Source organism: Mus musculus, chromosome 3, assembly GCF_000001635.26.
Source record: "Mus musculus strain C57BL/6J chromosome 3, GRCm38.p6 C57BL/6J".
NCBI classification, from domain to species: domain Eukaryota; kingdom Metazoa; phylum Chordata; class Mammalia; order Rodentia; family Muridae; genus Mus; species Mus musculus.
This window is the reverse complement of record NC_000069.6, coordinates 7,142,636-7,162,246: the sequence shown is the minus strand read 5'-3', so window position 1 is coordinate 7,162,246 and position 19,611 is coordinate 7,142,636.

The following is a 19,611-nucleotide window of genomic DNA, read 5'->3' as shown; positions in this document are numbered from 1 at the left end:
CTCAGTTTCTGGAAATTAAGGCTTGAGGACTGTAAATTCAAAGATAGCTTTGTGTACATAGCAAATCGAATGCCATTCTGAGCCTCAAAAGTCAAGGTCCTGTCTCTAAGGAACAACCATAAAATATTGACAATAGAGATATTAATGTTGAATTGATTTTCCTGGTAATGGTCATATATGACTAGGAACTGAATGTCATTTTTGTGTATCTTAGATACTTCTTTTTTAGTACTAGCATGTGAACTGGAAATCATGGCTTACTAATAAAGTTTGACTGATATGATTTTCGTTTCTGCAGTTTTTAGATTTAGTAACAGTTATTTAGGTTCTTTACTTTATGGCCATCTTTGCCTTGTGTTAGGTAGACTTTCTGCTCTTTAATAAACACTTGCAATAACTTATATTGAGAAAATATTTACTTTGCTTGACTGTATTCATGGCTTTAAGTGGTGAGTCTGCGCTCTCCTGCACCAGGCCTTAGAAGGCAGCACCTCAGAAAGGAATGAATAGAGAGATGGCACTGCTACCTACATGGCAGTCAGAAAGCAAAGAGCACAAGTAAGGATCACACAGTTACCTTCAGGGTCATGTTCAAACTACTGAAAGAGCTCTCACCATACCCCAGAAGCTCCCTCCCAAAGGTCCACCATATGGCAAGGACACCAAGCTAAGCCTTTATCAAGTGGGCCTTGGAAGACTCTTAAAACCCATACTCTAGCAAACATGGTTTCCTCACTGTCCCTACTTGTAATTCTGGTACCTCCTAATCCCTTGTGAACTCTGATAATGGTCTAGGTGACTGAGTCCTCTTGGAGGCCATTGCTCAGTTTGATGACATTTTTGCCATTAGACACAAGAGACATGGGCACAGTCACAGAGGCCATTTGCTAGAGATGTTTCCCTTTTAAGAACTTTGTCTTATCTCTCTAAACTATTTTCTGCTTCTCTTCCACTCCCAGTGTGCATCTTTGAGATCTGGAACCTGCTTGGGATTGCTTGCACTTGAGTGTGAGTTTAGAAGTGCTGGGAAGTGCTGGCTGTTCTGGGGATGGGAGGGTATTTACTCATTCTGTGTCCTCTGGAAGAGAGTCTCTTACCTGCTGATCAAAGTCTAGACATGTTTGGTTCATGTAAGTCTATCTACTTCTTGATTTTATGAGGCAAAAATGTGAGTCTACTACCTGTTTCATTGACATCTTTCCCTGTCATCTCCTGTTGGAATTTCATAATGTGTTAATTCTATATTATTGTAAGTAATGTTATTTTTAAATATTGTTGATATTTCTTAAGATACTTTTCCCAGCCTTGACTTCTTTTTTACTCTTGCATGTATTAAATTGGGAAATAATAAAATGATCATGTAATTCACATGTGGGAAGAAAATTAAATTTTCTTGGACCTTTGCTCTTATTTAGAATTATTTGTACTATGCACAATTATTTACAACTTCCTACTCTCACTGTGTAGCTGGTAATGAGGTGACTCAAATGTCCATCAAGGGTGCCCTCAGTGTCATTCCTTTCCAATTTGTAGCTAATAAGCTCACATGCCAATTAGGCTCTTTGGTACATAGGTGCCCAATAATGGTGTAAAAAATTCAGAAATAGCTAAGAAGGTAACTTTTGATGAAGTTTGACATTTTTATTCAGGGAAATACAACAACTTGAACATGGGCATTAGTTTTCAGATAGGAAAACAGTATTGTTTTATGTAAACATTTTAATAGAGAATTTTGAAAATAACTAGGATTAACTTGGAACTATGGGGATGAGCTTGGAGATACATGCAGGAGTAACCCACTTACTTAACTACTGTGTCTACTGAGAGGACTTCCTTCTTCTTTAAGCAAGCCAAAGCCAAATGTCTGTCTTGCATAAATAGCTATGTACATAGATGCCTGTTCAGAATGCATCCTTAGGGATACTGCACAGTTAGTCGATGGAGAGCAAAACATTTTCTTTCTATTTGTGTTGCTAAACTGGGATTCTAACAGCCATATTTCCCCACTATTGAAGTTACCTATAAGTATCTTTAGAAAATAAGCCAAGTTTGAAGAGAGAAACGGGAAAAGAAGGCACACTTTGTGATTTTTCTGAACTATTTAATTTACTTTCCCCTGATGTGTTAACCAACAGATTTCCTTTTATTTTATTTTTTTTCCCAAATGGACTGATTTAGGATCTTGCCTTTTATACCAAAAGGGTCCTGGTAATGCATTATTCAGGCAGAAATTCAAAAAGCATGTTTTTTCCCCTGGGAACTAATTCTTTATATAAATCGTTTCAGTAGTAATGGCGATCTCCTGCTCCTCCTTAGGAGACTTCCATTTATATCAAATCACACAATTACAATCTTAACACATAGTCACAATGTGTATATAGTATGAGCTTTCAGAAAGTATCTACTGTTAGCATTCCTTCTAGGCTCTTCTCCGCAGTTATTTGGCAGTAGCCAGGTATGCCTTGATTACAATAAAAAAAGTCTGTTTGCTCCCTCCTCATTCTCTACTTTCTCTTTTACCCTCTTACTTTCTTACTGCCTTACTGACTTACCCCCTCTGTTTTTCCTTGCCCTCCCCTCTCTCTACATTTTCCGGCCTGGCCTTCTCTCTCTCTCTCTCTCTCTCTCTCTCTCTCTCTCTCTCTCTCTCTCTCTCTCTCTCTCCTCTTTCTGTTTCTTTCTTTCTCTTTCTCTTTCTCTTTCTCTTTCTCTTTCTCTTTCTCTTTCTCTTTCTCTTTCTCTTTCTCTTTCTCTTTCTCTTTCCCTTTCCCTTTCCCTTTCCCTTTCCCTTTCCCTTTCCCTTTCCCTTCCCCTTCCCCTTCCCCTTCCCCTTCCCCTTCCCCTTCCCCTTCCCCTTCCCCTTCCCCTTCCCCTTCCCCTTCCCCTTTTCCCTACCCCTTCCCCTTCCCCTTCCCCCTTCCCCTTTCCCCTTCCCCTTTTCCCTACCCCTTCCCCTTCTCCTTCTTGTCCTTCTCCTTCTCCGTTGCCTCCAACTCGACCAGCATGGAAAAAACGTAATCACCAGTTCTTCTTAATGCAGTTTACTCAGGCAGCTTCTCTCTTCAAGTCCCCCATGCCTCAGGGTACAAGCGTTTTTATCCACTCAAGCCACAACCACGCTTCAACCAATCACATCACCTCACTAGGCAGGCTTGCTCAGCCAATCAGGGATTAAGGGCGAGCCAAATATGGGCTTGTTTACTGCCTGGCATAGATTTCTGTCCAGCTGGCCAGAGAGTCCAGAATGGCTTCCCACAATTCCCCCTTTTTTATTCTTTTGAAGCAAGCTCCATGGGTGAATATAGAGGTCTGATCCCCAGTGTGCAGAAATAGGGGCCATGTACAGTATTAACTCTTAGGCTCACAGGTTTTTACCCAGAGCAACCCTGATCTTCTCCCGTGACATTTTTCCAGGGGGAAGGACACTAGGACACTCAACCCTCATGCAATCAGACATAACTCCCAGAGATTGTCAAACAGCTTCCAGACTAACCTCTGTACAGTGCTTAGTCTTACAACCCTGTGGAGAGATGGCTTCATTGTTCATTCTTCATGGCAACAAGCCAAATCTGAGGTGACTGCCCAGCTTCCACTGTGGCAAAAGCTTGCATCACCATGGCGGCAGTGCGTACCTGGGCATTCTGCAACCAACACATATACCATACACACAACATGCATGCCAAAACAAGGGCCACAGTGAGGGCACCTATCCCAGCCCATTTTTTTCCCCCAATGCCAAGCCAGGATCTACTCGGGTAGAATTCACAGTGACAATCGCAGAGCAAAGCTCATTCATCTTGCCATCAAAATTTGCAGTCCAATTTCTTAACAGGAATTTCTTAACAGGATCAGCTTCTTCATTTTAACAGCGTCACACTAGCCACTCTGGAACCCACACTGGCTCTGCGCAATTCTGTGGAAACATGCAAACAGACTCTCTCGCCCAGGCCAACACGGGATCCAGACCATTCCATGATCCTGTAAGCACATCCTTCCATTTAGCATACCCCAGTTTACTGGGGCTGGTATTAGCATGTCGTTCAGCAGCAGAGCGACCTTCCTTATCCAATTGCAAAAATTTTTAGGTAAAAAGAGCTAATGAAAGTCTTATCTTTGGGGTATGGCCATAGCCTATTCCCCCTTTTTGTTTTATTAATAATTCTTTTAAGGTACTATGTTCTTGTTCAATGATTCCTTGGCCTTGAGGATTATATGGCAGGCTGTGTTTAACTTGTACTTCCATCTGTTGACAAAAAGACACCAGGGTTTTGGCAGCATATGTAGGGCCATTGTCTGTTTTAAGTTGTTGGGGCTTACCCCAAGCTGCCCAGGCCTCCAAACAATGCTGTATAACATGGGAGGCCTTTTTCCCTGCCCTGGGAGATGCATAAACTATTCCTGAACATGTATCAATGGACACATGAACATATTTCAATTTGCCAAATTCTGAAAAATGTGTCATATCCATCTACCACACCTGTAGAGGGAGCAATCCTCTAGGATTCACTCCATAAGAAGGTGGGTGTTAAAACTCAAGGCAACGTCCACAGGTAGTGACTACATCCAGAGCTTGTGCTCTAGAGATTCCAAATTTTTTCTGCAGAGTTTTAGCATTAACATGAAATTTAGAATGAAATTGTGAGGCTAACTCCATAGGGGATGCTAAAAATATGAACTCCATACGAGTACAATTATCCCCAATATCATTTCCCCTACTTAAGGGTCCTGGAAGCCCACTATGGGCATGGACATGTCCAATATTTAATGGTTGGTATCTTTCCCACAGCAACTTCTGTAATTGTAAGGCCAAGGCTTGGATGGTACTACGAGCTTTTATTTGGCTAGCCACTTCTAGGGATAAAACTAAATTAACTACATATCGTGAATCTGAAATTAGATTAAAGGAAAATCACACTCCTTAATGACCTCAATAACTATTTGTAATTCCACCATCTGCGGAGTACAGGGATAATATTGCCTGACCACAGGATCTTTCCCCTCTACCATATATACTCCACATCCGGTTTTTGATCCATCAGTAAACACATTAACTGCATCCTTAATGGGGTGATTTCCTCACCACTTGAGGGAAAATGACTGGATGTTCCTTTAAAAAGGTCATTAACGGATGTTTGGGACAATGATTATCAAATGGGCCCTCATTAATACAGGCTAAAATGGCCCACTCATCAATAGTTGCTGTTAGGAACTTTTCCTGATACCCATCATAAGGGATTACAATAGAGCTGGGTTTTATACCAAAAAATTGTAAACAATGCTGAATTCCCAACAAGGCTAAAGAAGCCACTGTTGTAGGGTAATGATCTAATGTCCGCCCATCGGATATTTTGGAATGGATCCATAACAATGGGCTTTCTTGTCATAATAATCCTGTGGGTTGCATCTCAGTAGGTAATATTATCAAAATGATGGGTAACCCTTCTCTACAACGCTGAAGCTGGGCTTTAATCAATTCTTCTTCCATTAGGGTAAGGGCCTTTCTAGCCTCTGGTGTTAATTCCCTTTTGGAACTTAACTCTGAGTCTCCTTCTAAAATTTGAAACAGAGGTTTTAATTTAACATTTGGGATCTTCAAATAGGGTCGAATCCAATTGATATCGCCTAACAATTTCTGAAAATCATTTAAAGTATGCAAGGAATCAAACCTCAACTGTATCTTTTGAGGCCAAACGGCTGTAGAGGCGATCCTTGCTCCTAAATAGGGCACTATTTTATCTTGTTGCACAACTAATTCCTTAGCAACTTGTAAATTTTCTGAGGATAATGGCCACTGAGGCACCCACACTGGCTCCTCAGTTTTCCAGGTTATGGGAATGCTTCCCCAGTGGCCCCTAGGAAAAACCCATTCCTTCCCGAGGCTTTCTTTTAATTGAGAGAATCGAGGACTTCCTATCTTGCAACCCTTTTCCCAACCTGAAGGATGGGTGCCATCCCATGTCTTTCATCATCTTCTGGGAGGCATCAGAATATTCATTAGTAAGTCTTAATTGTAGATTCTTCAAAAAATCTCTACCCCATAAGGTAATGGGCAGCTCAAGCATATATGGTTGAAACATCCCATTATGCCCTTCCTTATCTTTCCAAGGGAGCATCCTGGCACTTATGTCTGGGCTCTTTGCATAGCCCAGGCCTTGTAATATTTGTTCTGACTCCTGAATCGGCCACCAAAAGGCAGTAAGAAAAATTAGCCAAGTGGCTAGAAAAAGAAAGTAATCCATAGACTGTTCCTATTACCCTCATACTTTCAATACCCTCTTACCTTCACTTTCTCGTCTCCAGAGCCAGAGAGCCTTATTGTCTCTTACCAAGAGCCTAATTGTCTCTTTCCGAGAGCCTAATCCCAACGCCGGGATGGTGAGTTACTTACTCTACTCATCCTGTCAACAGACCCTGACTGCAGAAAGTTCTGAACCTCTTTGGTGGGGGAGTCGGGTCCCGGGTTTCGGCACCACTTGTTGCGTCCAACCCGACCAGCAAGGAAAAAGTTAACCACTGGTTCTTCTTAATGCAGTTTACTCAGGCAGCTTCTCTCTTCAAATCCCCCATGCCTTGGGGTACAAGCGTTTTTATCCACTCCAGCCACAACCACGCTTCAACCAATCACCACAGGTCACATCACCTCACCAGGCAGGCTTGCTCAGCCAATCAGGGATTAAGGGCGAGCCACCCACCAAATATGGGCTTGTTTACTGCCTGGCACAAATTTCCGTCTGGCTGGCCAGGGAGTCCAAAATGGCTTCCCACACTTTCTCCTTCTCTTTCTCCTTCCCCTTCCCCTTCCTCTTCTCTCTCTCTCTCTCTCTCTCTCTCTCTCTCTCTCTCTCTCTCTCTCTCTCTCTCTCTCTCTCTTTCTCTTTCCCTCCCCTCTCTCCTCTTTGCTTTTCACTGTCTCTATTGCCTCCTCAACTCCCCTCCCCGTACCCTAAATAAACTCTATTTTAAAACTACATCCATCTTGTGGCTGGTACCTCAGGGGAAGGGATGCCTCAGTATGGGCCCCACAAAAGGAAACCCTTTCCATTTCACCATACTGCTCCTCTACCAAACATATCCTGATTCTTTCTTTTTTATAAAACACAAAACCTACAATTTCCTATATTCTTTTTATATCTAATTTAATTTCATTTGTATAAACAGTTCCTGTTTTCTCCCTTCTTTTTCTATTTTTTCACAGTATGAAATGGTATTCAGAAATGGTATTCTATTTCATTTGAGTCTAATTTATGCCCAATATTGAATCTAAGATTATCTTATAATATCCTATTTTCTCTATGTACTTTGCTGTATTTATATTTCTTCCTAAAACACTATAAATTTGAGACCTTGTCTCAAAATTGGTTTCTAGATCAATTTTTAATTAAATAGAAAACGAATCAATTTCGTAAGAAATACATTGGTCATGTTTTCCTGAAGATAAGTAGATTTTCATAAATCAAGATAAAACAGACTATAAATATAAATACATCAGTTTACTTTCTGATCTATATATAAGTAATGTGTAAAGACCTTTATCTCTGAGTGAGTGTGAGTGTGTGTGTGTGTTTGTGTGTGTGTTTATAACATGTTTTTATGCAAGTGCACTCACTAATTGTCACATGTGATAGCCAGAGGTCAAAGTTAAGTTTCTGTCTGTACAATTCCTAATAGTAACAAAATTATACTCATAAAGTAATCATATAAATAAAATAGAAGTATAAATAAAGCAACAAAATAGCTTTCTGTTGGGGGTTTACCACAACAGGGAGAACTGAATTAAAGGGGTCACAGCATAAGGCAGGTTGAGAACTGCTACTTGAAGGGATCCTACTATCTGGAAAACATTGCTCTGAAAGGCTTTTTCCCTTCTCCCCAATTCCCTCTGTCTTGCTAAAACTTGTTAAATTATAATTCTAAAGGTAGCCCCCAAGGTATATTCCCTCTTTTTTGCCACTTTTTCCTCTTGAGGATGACTACCACGATCCAGTTATCAAAGTATTGAAGTCCATCAATCAAAAGCTCCCTTTGACTCACCTAATTAACATTTCCAATAATAATTAAACATTTCATCCTAACATGGAGTTTCCAACTTTAACATATAAGCCATCATCTGCCCATGGGCCACATCTCCCTCCTCTCTGTCTGGAGGCAGTCTATTGTCCCTCTAGAATCAATATCTCTTCTCTTCTCTTCTCTTCTCTTCTCTTCTCTTCTCTTCTCTTCTCTTCTCTTCTCTTCTCTTCTCTTCTCTTCTCTTCTCTCTCTCTCTCTCTCTCTCTCTCTCTCTCTCTCTCTCTCTCTCTCCCCCCCCCTTCCCTTTCTACGTTGTTCTCTTGTGGGCCTGAGTACCAGAGGTTTTCCACAGAGATCTCTGTCCAGGCTGGGTGTGAGGGTCTCAGCAAAGGGAAGCTAGTAGAAGCAGGAAGACAAAGTCTCTGCCTTGCCTTCCTGTTCGATATTGGTAACTCCAAGCTGCTCTGAACTGAGTCTGGTCGGGCTGGGCTGATGAAAAGAATACTATCCAGTGAGGAGTGTGGCGGGACCTCTTCGGTGGATCTTCGGGAGAGAAAATCTCTTCCCAAGTGTTACATACAGCTCTGGGAACAAAGACTCAGATAAAGGAATATTTCTCACATACCTTTAATTCCCTGGATGGATTTATATACAGTTCTGGGGGTGATTCAGGGTTCAACAGCAGGTACCTCTCACTGGCTTGGACTGAGTTTGGGTGAAGCCTTATTTACATGTGAGAAGGCTTGGTGCTGTTCCTACTTGACTGATAGCCATGTGCCTCTCCTGTTGGGGCTGTGGATGCCATAACTTTGACAGTAGCCAGGAGACATGATCCAACTCTTTCAGTCCCATGTAGGTGGAAATTGCCACCCAACGGGTCCCACTGGGGTTCAAGACCTAGGCTTGACTGGACACCAGGCTGTCTGTGTGTAACCCCACGTTCTCTATCTTTGTTCTTTGTCTTACTCCAAACCTTCTGTCACTCTGGGGCAAATACATCACTTTTGTGCTGAGAACATGGTCTGGGGATCCTGAGGTAATACCATTCCTTTCACTGCTCTATTGCCTTCTTCCTTGTTTTTGAAACAAACCTTCTCAATAAACCTTGAGCTTTCTGTGCTGGCTCCAGTATTTGGCTTGAAAGCCCATTTATAGAAACAGATATTATCTATCTGTTATGACACCTACCACACCTGATCACCTGTGTTACCTACTAGTGTAGCCAAGTCCAGCTTTTTATATGGGTGAGGGTAGAGCCAAACTCTTGTCTTTATACTTGTATAGTAAACATTTTGCAGCTGTTCCATCTCTCCAGCCCATGATTAATATTTAAAACTTCAAAATATACTCTGTATACTCTTATGGATTTGCTAAAAACTAAATATCAAAGCCTGTTTACTTGTTAGGTGTGACCCTTGGGGTTCTAGGAGAAATGTGTTTTGGGGTACTGGAATCTCACATTTAGGAATCAGGATAGGCCAGGTCTCTCAAGGGTTCATAGGAGGAAAGAAAGCAGTGTTCAACCAGGATCTGTTTATTTAGTTTCTTTTTTCTTTTCTTTTTGTCTTTTTTTTTTTTTTTTTTTACCAATACCATGAAGTGTTCATACATGTTTATTACTATTGCTCTGTAGTATAGCCAGGGATAGTAGTACCTTTAGAAGTTTTTTTCCATGTTCAGAATCCACCCCTCCCTGCCTTTTTGAAAAATTAGATGTTTTCTTTATTTACATTGCAAATGTTATCTCCTTTCCTAGTTTCCCTTCCAAAAAGTACCCTATCCCCTCCCTCCTATCCCTGCTCCCCAACCCACCCGCGCCCATTTCTGTTCCTGGCATTCCCCTGTACTGGGATGTAGAGCTTTCACAGTACCAAGGGCCTCTCCTCCCATTGATTATGAACTAGGCCATCCTCCCTACATATATAGCTAGAGCCACAAGTTCCACCATGTGTTTTCTTTGATTGGTAGTATAGTTCCAAGGAGCTCTGGGTGCAATGGTTAGTTCATATTGATGTTCCTTCTATGGGGATTCAGTTCCCTTTAGCTCCCTGGGTATTTCTCTGGCTCCTCCATTGGGGAGCTTGTGCTCTGTCCAACGGATGCCTGTGAGTATCCACTTCTGTATTTGCCAGGAACTGGCAGAGCCTTGCAGGAAACTGCTATATCAGGCTCCTGTCAGCAGGCTCTTGTTGGCATCTGCCTAGTGTCTGAGTTGGGGGTGGTTTATGGGGTAGATCCCCAAGTGGGGCAGTCTCTGGATGGTCCTTCCTTCAAGCTCTGCTCCAAACTTTGTCTCTGTAACTCCTTCCATGGGTATGTTGTTCCCCATTCTAAGAAGGAATGAAGTATCTACACTTTGATCTTCCTTTTTCTTGAGTTTCATGTGTTTTGCAAATTGTATCTTGGGTATTCTAAGGTTGGGCTAATATCCACTTTTCAGTGAGTGCATATCATGTGTGTTCTTTTGTGATTGGGTTACCTCACTCAGGGTGATATCCTCCAGATGCATCCATTTGTTTAATAATTTCATAAAGTCATTGTTTTTAAGTGCTCAGCAGTATTCCATTGTGTAAATGTACAATGTTTTCTGTATCCATTCTTTTGTTGCAGGACATCTGGTTTCTTTCCAGCTTCTGGCTATTATAAATAAGGCTGCTATGAACATAGTGGAGCATATGTCCTTATTACCAGTTGGAAAACCTTCTGGGTATATGCCCAGGAGAAGTATTGCTGGATCTTCCAGTAGTACTATATCTAGTTTTCTTATGAACCACCAAACTGATTTCCAGAGAGGTTGTACCAGCTTGCAATCACACCAACAATGGAGGAGTGTTGCTCTTTCTCCACATCCTCGCCAGCATCTACTGTCACCTGAGTTTTTGATCTTAGCCATTTTGACTGGCTTGAGGTGGAATATCAGGGTTGTTTTGATTTGCATTTCCCTGATGATTAAGGATGTTGAACATTTTTTTTTAGGTGTTTCTCAGCCATTCTGTATTCCTCAGTTGAGAATTCTTTGTTTAGCACTGTACCCCATTTTTAAATAGGTTTATTTGATTTTCCAGAGTCCAGTGTCTAGAGGTCTTTGTATACATCAGATATAAGTCCTGTATCAGATTTAGGATTCATAAAGATCCTTCCCTTATCTATTGAGAGTGTATTTTGCCTTACAGAAGCTTTGAAATTTTATGAGGTTCCATTTGTCGATTCTCAATCTTACAGCACAAGCCATTGCTGTTCTGCTCAGGAATTTTTCCCCTGTGCCCATATCTTCGAGGCTTTTCCCCACTTTCTCCTCTATAAGTTTCAGTGTCCCTGGTTTTATGTGGAGTTCCTTGATCCAATTAAACTTGAGCTTTGAACAAGGAGATAAGAATGAATCAATTCACATTATTCTACATGATAATTGCCAGTTGTGCCAATTTGTTGAAAATGCTATCTTTTTTCCACTGTATGGTTTTAGCTCCCTTGTCAAAGATCAAGTGACCATAGGTATGTGGGTTCATTTCTGGGTCTTCAATTCTATTCCATTGGTCTACCTCTTTGTTGTATTACCAGTACCATGCAGGTTTTATCACAATTGTTTTGTAGTACAGCTTGAGGTCAGGCATGGTGATTCCACCAGAGGTTCTTTTATTGCTGAGAATAAGTTTTGCTATCCTATGTTTTTGTTATTCCAGATGAATTTGCACATTGCCCTTTCTAACACGGTGAAGAATGGAGTTGGCATTTTGATGGGGATTGCATTGAATCTGTAGATTGCTTTCAGCAAGATAGCCATTTTTGTATATTAATCCTGCCAATCCATAAACATGGGAGATCTTTCCATCTTCTGAGATTTTCTTAGATTTCTTTCTTCAGAGACTTGAAGTTCTTATCATACAGAACTTTCACTTCCTTAGTTAGAGCCACACCAATGAATTTTATATTATTTGTGACTATTATGAAGGGTGTTGTTTCCCTAATTTCTTTCTCCGTCTGTTTATTCTTTGTGTAGAGAAAAGCCACTGACTTGTATGAGTTAATTTTATATCCAGCTACTTCACTGAAGCTGTTTATCAGGTTTAGGAGTTCTCTGGTAGAACTTTTAGGGTCACTTATATATACTACCATATCATCTGCAAATAGTGATATTTTGACTTCTTCCTTTCCAATTTTTATCCTCTTGATCTCCTTTTGTTGTCTAATTGCCCTGGCTAGGATTCAAGTACTATATTGAATAGGTAGGGAGAAAGTGGGCAGCCTTGTCTAGTCCCTGATTTTAGTGGGATTGCATCAAGTTTCTCTCCATTTGATGTTGGCTACTGGTTTGCTGTAGATTGCTTTTATCATATTTAGGTATGGGCCATGGATTCCTAATCTTTCCAAGACTTTTATCATGAATGGGTGTTGGATTGTGTCAAATGCTTTCTAAGCATCTAACAAGGTGATCATGTGGTTTTTGTCTTTGAATTTGTTTACATAGTCGATTACTTGATGGATTTCTGTATATTAAACCATCCCTGAGTCCCTGGGATGAAGCCTACTTGATCATGATGGATGATCATTTCGATATGTTCTTGGATTTGGTTAACAAGAACTTTATTGAGGATTTTTGCATCGATATTCATAAGGGAAATTGGTCTGAAGTTCTCTATCTTTGTTGGGTCTTTCTGTGGTTTAGGTATCAGAGTAATTCTGGCTTCATAGAATGAATTGGGTAGAGTACTTTCTGTTTCTATTTTGTGTAATAGTTTGAGGAAAATTGGAATTATGTCTTTTTTGAAGGTCTGATAGAACTCTGCAATAAACCTATCTGGTCCTGGGCTTTTTTTGGTTGGGAGACTATTAATGACTGCTTCTATTTCTTTAAGGGATATGTGACTGTTTTGATTGTTAATCTGTTCTGGATTTAACTTTGTTACCTGGTATCTGTCTAGAAACTTTTCCATTTCATCCAGGTTTTCCAGTTTTGTTGAATATAGCCTTTTGTAGTAGGATCTGTTACTGCTTTGGATTTCCTCAAGTTTTGTTGTTATGTCTCCCTTTTAATTTCTGATTTTATTAATGAGGATTCTGTGCTTGTGTCCTCTAGTTAGACTGGCTAAGGGTTTATCTATCTTGTTGATTTTCTCAAAACAACAACAACAACAACAACAACAAACAACAACAACAAAAACAGCTCCTGGTTTGGTTGATTCTTAGTATAGTTTTATTTTGTTTCTACTTGGTTGATTTCAGCCCTGAGTTTGATTATTTCCTGCCTTCTACTCCTCTTGGGTGAATTTACTTCCTTTTGTTCTAGAGTTTTGGTGTACTGTCAAGCTGCTAGTGTATGCAGTTTCTAGTTTCTTTTTGGCAGTAATCAGAGCTATGAGTTTTCCTCTTAAGACTGCTTTCATTGTGTCCCATTTGGGTATGTTGTGGCCTCATTTTCATTAAACTCTAAAAAGTCTTTAATCTCTTTCTTTACTTTTTCCTTGACCAAGTTATCATTTAGTAGAGTGTTGTTCAGCTTCCACGAGAATGTTGACTTTCTATTATTTATGTTGTTATTGAAGATCAGCCTAGTCCATGAAGATTTGATAGGATACATGGGATAATTTCAATATTTTTGTATCTGTTGAGGTCTGTTTTAAGACCAATTATATGGTCAATTTTGGAGGAGTACCATGAGCTGCTGAGAAGAAGGTATATCCTTTTGTTTTAGGATAAAATGTTCTGTAGATATCTGTTAAGTCCATTTTTTCATAACTTCTGTTATTGTTCAATGTCTATTTATTTTCTGTTTCTATGATTTGTTCAATGATGAGAGTGGGGTGTTGAAGTCTTCCATTATTATTGTGTGAGGTGCAATATGTGCTTTGAGCTTTACTAAAGTTTCCTTAATGAATGTGGATGCCCTTGCATTTGGAACATAGATATTCAGAATTGAGAGTTCATCTGGGAAGATTTTACCTTTGATGAGTATGAAGTGCCCCTCCTTGTCTTTTTTTTTTTTTAATAACTTTGGTTGGAAGTTGATTTTATTCAATATTAGAATGGCTAGTCCAGCTTGTTTCTTCAGACCATTTGCTTGGAAAATTGTTTTCCAGCCTTTTATTCTGAGGTGGTGTCTGTGTTTGTCCCTGAGATGGGTTTCCTGTATGCAGCAAAATGTTGGGTCCCATTTATGTAACCAGTCTGTTAGTCTATGTCTTTTGGGGGGGAAATTTAGTCCATTGATATTAAAAGGTATTAATGTAAAGGAATTGTTATTTCCTGTTATTTTTGTTGTTAGAGTTGGGATTCTGTTCATGTGGCTATCTTCTTTTAGGTTTGTTGAAGGATTATTTATTGCTTTTTCTAGGGTGTTATTTACCTTCTTTTATTGGAGTTTTCCCTTTATGATTCTTTGAAGTGCTGGATTCCTGGAAAGATATTGTGTGAATTTGGCTTTGTCATGGAATACTTTGGTTTCTCAATCTATGGTAATTTAGAGTTTTTCTGGGTATAGTAGGATGGGCTGCCATTTGCGTTTTCTTTGGGTCTGTATAACATCTGTCCAGGAGCTTCTGGGTTTCATAATCTCTGGTTAGAAGTCTGGTGTAATTATCATAGGTCTGTTTGTCTTACTTGATCTTTTTCCTTTAGTGCTTTTAATATTCTATCCTTATTTAGTGCATTTGTTGAATTGATTATTATGTATCAGGAGGAATTTCTTTTCTGGTCCAGTCTATTTGGAGTTCTGTAGGCTTCTAGTATGTTCATGGGCATCTCTTTTCTTTAGGGTGGGGAAGTTTTCGTCTATAATTTTGTTGAAAATATTTACTGAAACTTTAAGTTGAGAATCTTCATTCTCATCTATACCTATTATCCTTAGGTTTGGTCTTCTCAATGTGTCCTGGATTTTGCATTTTGCATTTTCTTTTATTGTTGTTTCCATGTTCTCTATGGAATCTTCTGCACCTGAGATTCTCTCTTCCATATTTTGTAGTCTGTTGCTGATGCTCACATCTATGGCTTCTGATTTGTTTCCTAGGACTTCTATCTCTAGAGTTTTTTCCCTTTGTGTTTTCTTTAATGTTTCTACTTCCATTTTTAGATCTTGGATGGTTTTATTCAACCCTTTCACCTGTTTGGTAATGTTTTCCTGTAACTCTTTCAGGGATTTTTGTATCTCCTCTTTAGGTCTTCTAGCTGTTTACCTGTGTTTTCTTGTATTTCTTTAAGGGAGTTATTTATTTCCTTCTTAAAATCCTCCATCATCATCATGAGAAGTAACTTTAGATCCATATCTTGCTTTCTGGTGTGATGGTGTATCCAGGCCTTACTCTGGTGGCAGAGTTTGATTCTGATGATGCCAAGTAACCTTGTTTTCTGTTGCTTCAGTTCTTGTGCTTGCCTCCTGCCATCTGATTATCAGAAGTGTTTGCTGCCCTCAATATATCTGATTGGAGCCTGTCCTTCCTATAATCCCTGTTGATTCAGAACTCCTTAGAGTCCAGCTTCCTCTCTGATCCTGTGATTCTGGGGTCCTGTCAACCTGAGATTCTGGATATGTCAGAGTTCTTGGCAGCCAAGCTTCTTCTGAGACCCTGAGATCCTGGTGTGACCAAGCTCCTGTTATCCTGGGATCCTAGAATCCTAAGATCCTGGGCATATTACAGAGCCTGGAAGTCGTGTCTTTTCTGGGGACCATGGGGCTGTCTGGAGTGTTTGAAACCAAGGTATACCAGCACTGATCAGAAGGTACCCAAGCTGCTGGTCAGGCAGTGCTCCTGAGTCCTTGTTCTTGCTGTCACAGGCCCATTACGATTGGTTTGGAACAGATACTGTGTTCCACTCACCATTGATCCTAAGATCAAGTGGAGAGTCCTCTGGGGACCTTTGGACCATCCGCCCAGTTTGTGCCTAAGGTGACATGGAACTGAAGCCGACCGGAAGGTACTTGAGCCACTGGTCAGGCGGGTTTTCTACTTCCTTGCTGCTGACACAGGTATGTCATGATTGTTGTGGAACACATGTTGTGTTCCACTCACCAGTTATCCTAAGATTGAGTGGAGAGTCCTCTGAGGACTGTGGGACCGAGTTTGCGCCTAAGATCTATTTAGTTTCTTTGGAATGGGTGTAGACAGTGAAGAGAGGTCAACTCAGAAGGTCTGCTATAGCACTGAAGATGAAACTGTGGGGTTTGATTTGTTTTCCTGGCCACTCAGCTGGTCTGTTCACAGGAATTTTCTGTTGGTGTTAGAAGCTGAGATAATATGATGAGTTGTGTTTGGGGAAAGAAAGTTAGAGATCTTTGACATCCCTTTAGGATGGAGTCAGTGGGGAAAGAAAGAACAGAATGTGTTCTGCTACAGAGCTGGGGAGGTGGAGAAAAAGGAGAAGTAAAAATATGTAGTCAGTCAGTCTGTTTCCTTGGAAAGATCAGTCTGTAGGCTAGAAGAGGGTACTTGCTAGAGTTGGAATCTGAAACAAAGTAAGTAATTAGGGGAAAGAACTTAGGAGGGGAAGGTCTGTGAGACCCAAAGGAGATGTAGGTGCATGAGAAAAGAAAAGTTGCAGTTGAGACCTGAATGAGAATGGGACATGAAATTAGGAGGAAAAGAAGGAATTGTGAAGGTCTTCAGTTGTCTCAGCTGTTTCCTTATTCTTCTCAGCTGTTATGTTCACAGGGGATTCCTCTTTGTGTTAGAGGCTGGAATAACAGATGAGTTGGCCAATGAAAAGTGGAGGGGAAGATCTTTGTGTTCACATTGGAATGAAGTCAATGTCCTACAGAGCTGAAGATGATATTCTAAAGACCAGAAGGGCCTGGATAGGTGTGTTACAAATGTTAAATGAACACAGATGCTAGCCCAGACTACCATACCCAGCAAAACTTTCAATCTTCGTATATGGAGAAGATAAGAAATTTCATGATAAAGACTTAAACAACATTCATCTACAAATCCACTCTTATGGAAGATGCTAGAGTAAAATTTCAATTTAAGAAGATCAAATACAACTCTGAAGACACAGAGAATATCAAACCAGAAAAATCAAAAGAAAAGAAGAATACCCACCACAATGGCCACCACCAGCAGCAGCAGCACCAGCAAAATAACAGGAATCTGCGATCATTGTTCATTAATATTTCTCAGTATCAATGACTTCAGTTTCCCAATAAAAGACACAGACTAACAGAATAGATCCAAAAGCATGATTAAACTATCTGCTGCATCTAAGAAGCACTCTTCAAGATTATTGATAGACATTAGGGTAAAGAGTGGAAAAAGATATTCCAAGTCAGTGGACCTAAGAAGCAAGAAAGCTGGTTGGCCATTTTAATATCTAACAAAATAGACTTCAGAACAAAACTGAGAATATATATACATATATGTATACACACACACACACACACACACACACACATATATATATATAGAGAGAGAGAGAGGGGGGGGGGGGACGACTACATATTCATCAAAAGAAAAATCCACCAAGGTGACACTTATGTTCTTAACATCTATGACCCAAACACAAGGACATCTAAGTTGTCAAAGAAACATTACTGTGTCTTATATCTTAAATCTTAAATCACATTAACATATTAACCCTCATATATTAATAGTGAAAGACTTCAATACTTGACTCATACCAATAAACAGGTCATTCAGACAAAAAACATAAACAGAGAAATGCTAGAGCTAACAGACATTATAACCTGTAACCTCCCAAGCCTGTTTGCTCAGGTTTCAGAAGAGAGCATGGGGCGGAGCTTGCCACCCTATCATTCTACCACTTCCACTGTCTGCCGACTTGCTTTCCGGAGTCAAACACATGGTCACCTGCAACTTAACTTCAGGATGATTTGGCAGGAAAGGGCCCCTTCCCCTGCTTCATAATCGAGTGTTGGAAATAGTAAAATCGAACCTTGATCAGACTGGTTGTCTTGGTTCCATCCTTATCACATGGCCTAGCCCCCTCCCCCTCCTCTTCCCTTGCAGATTTCAAGATGCCTTTCCAGACTAGAACCCAGACATGTGAGCCGCTGGCCGGCCACAACAGATCTGGTGCCCAATCGGGACTGGGAAACAGCAGAGGATATTTGGAAGAAGCACTGCTAGTTTGGAGCTCACTGAAAGAAGAAAATAATTAAAGGAAATTTGTACCAGAGAAGGTAGGTATGGGCTAAGTTGAAACAGCGTTAAACCTGAGCATTAATTCACTTAGGTTCAGCAGTGAGGTTTATCAAGAACTAGGAACATAACATGCAGTTAGCCGTACCTCCCAGAAGCTACATTTTTAGGTGTGAAAAAAGAAAGGGTTTATTAAAAGGAAATTAATAATCAGGCAGATGGCCGCAGTTAAAAACTGCATCATGAGGGAGGAAATTGTCCCAAAAAGCAGAGAGAAATTTCAGGAGTGCCCTGCTTTGTTCTCTCTGGGCCTTACAGCAGAAGTGCTCTGCCCTCTTTGTGTCTTTGTCTAATGTCTGGTGCACCAGTCCGTTCATGTATTCAATTCATGTATGTTTGTGTCCAGTCTGTATGAATGAATGTCCTATGTTTTATGTTGGATAATAAAGATGGCAAAAATCTTTATCTGCAAAACCGAGAGCGGCCACACGCTTCAACCAGGAAACAGGCACACAGCAGGAGGGCCCCTGCTGGAAAAACTGTTCTTTATAGGAAAAAAGGAGAGTCTACAGCCTCTTAGTTTTGGGGTAAAAAAGCTGATAAATGGTTTTTTCCTGGAGGGTTCTCTGCATTCGTGATTAATGTGTTTGGCAAATGATAAAGTGCTTTTTATTGTATGATTGTAGCTAGAAAAATTAATATTCTCTGATTGGTCTAAATGTAACTGCTTCATTTGTTTGTTTGGTTTTTTTATTATTGATAATGTGCTCTATGTGTTTTCACAATCAGCTCATAAGTTGTTGGTTAAGATTAATAATTGTTACATTGGTAACAGGTGGTTAGCCTTAAAATTGATAACTCAAGTTTAGAGTCCTTCCAACACGTGGCATAAGGCAGGCCAACAGGCTGGGTCTCTAAGGATATTTCTAGTTGAGATAATAATTAATATGGTTCCTACCCTAGAAAGTAGGATTAACGATAAGATTTAAAGCAATGTCTCTTTATTAAAGCATTAAAGCTTGCATGTATTCATAGGTATTAATTGGCAGCCAAACTTCATAACATGATAGTAATGCTTCTAATATTAATTCTATAAGTAATAAATAGTTGGTCTCTGGTTTTCCACCCTTGCTGTTATTGCAAGGTCCCCTTAGTTCCTAAGGCTGTGGAAATAACAGAGATGAAGAAGGTGACCTCCAGCTCCTAATATAGCCTAAGAGCCATAAATTGTGGTGTTACTAGTGACATAATTCTTGTCAAGGCCTTGCTAAATCTGAGGTTGACAATTCTCCTTTAGGAGCTACACAGTACTCAGAACTGTGCATACTGATTTATGATCATAGGAATACAGTATGGGTGCCAGCTTGAGTGCAGAAATTTACTGCAGGGGAAGGTCCAGCTTGACCATTTCTGAGTTCCCTGTGAGATACACCCGGTTTGGATGGAGGTTGGTATCTAGTTCCAGTTACAACCAAGAATATCTTTCTAAGGCTCTGCCTCCCCTCCCCAAAAGATA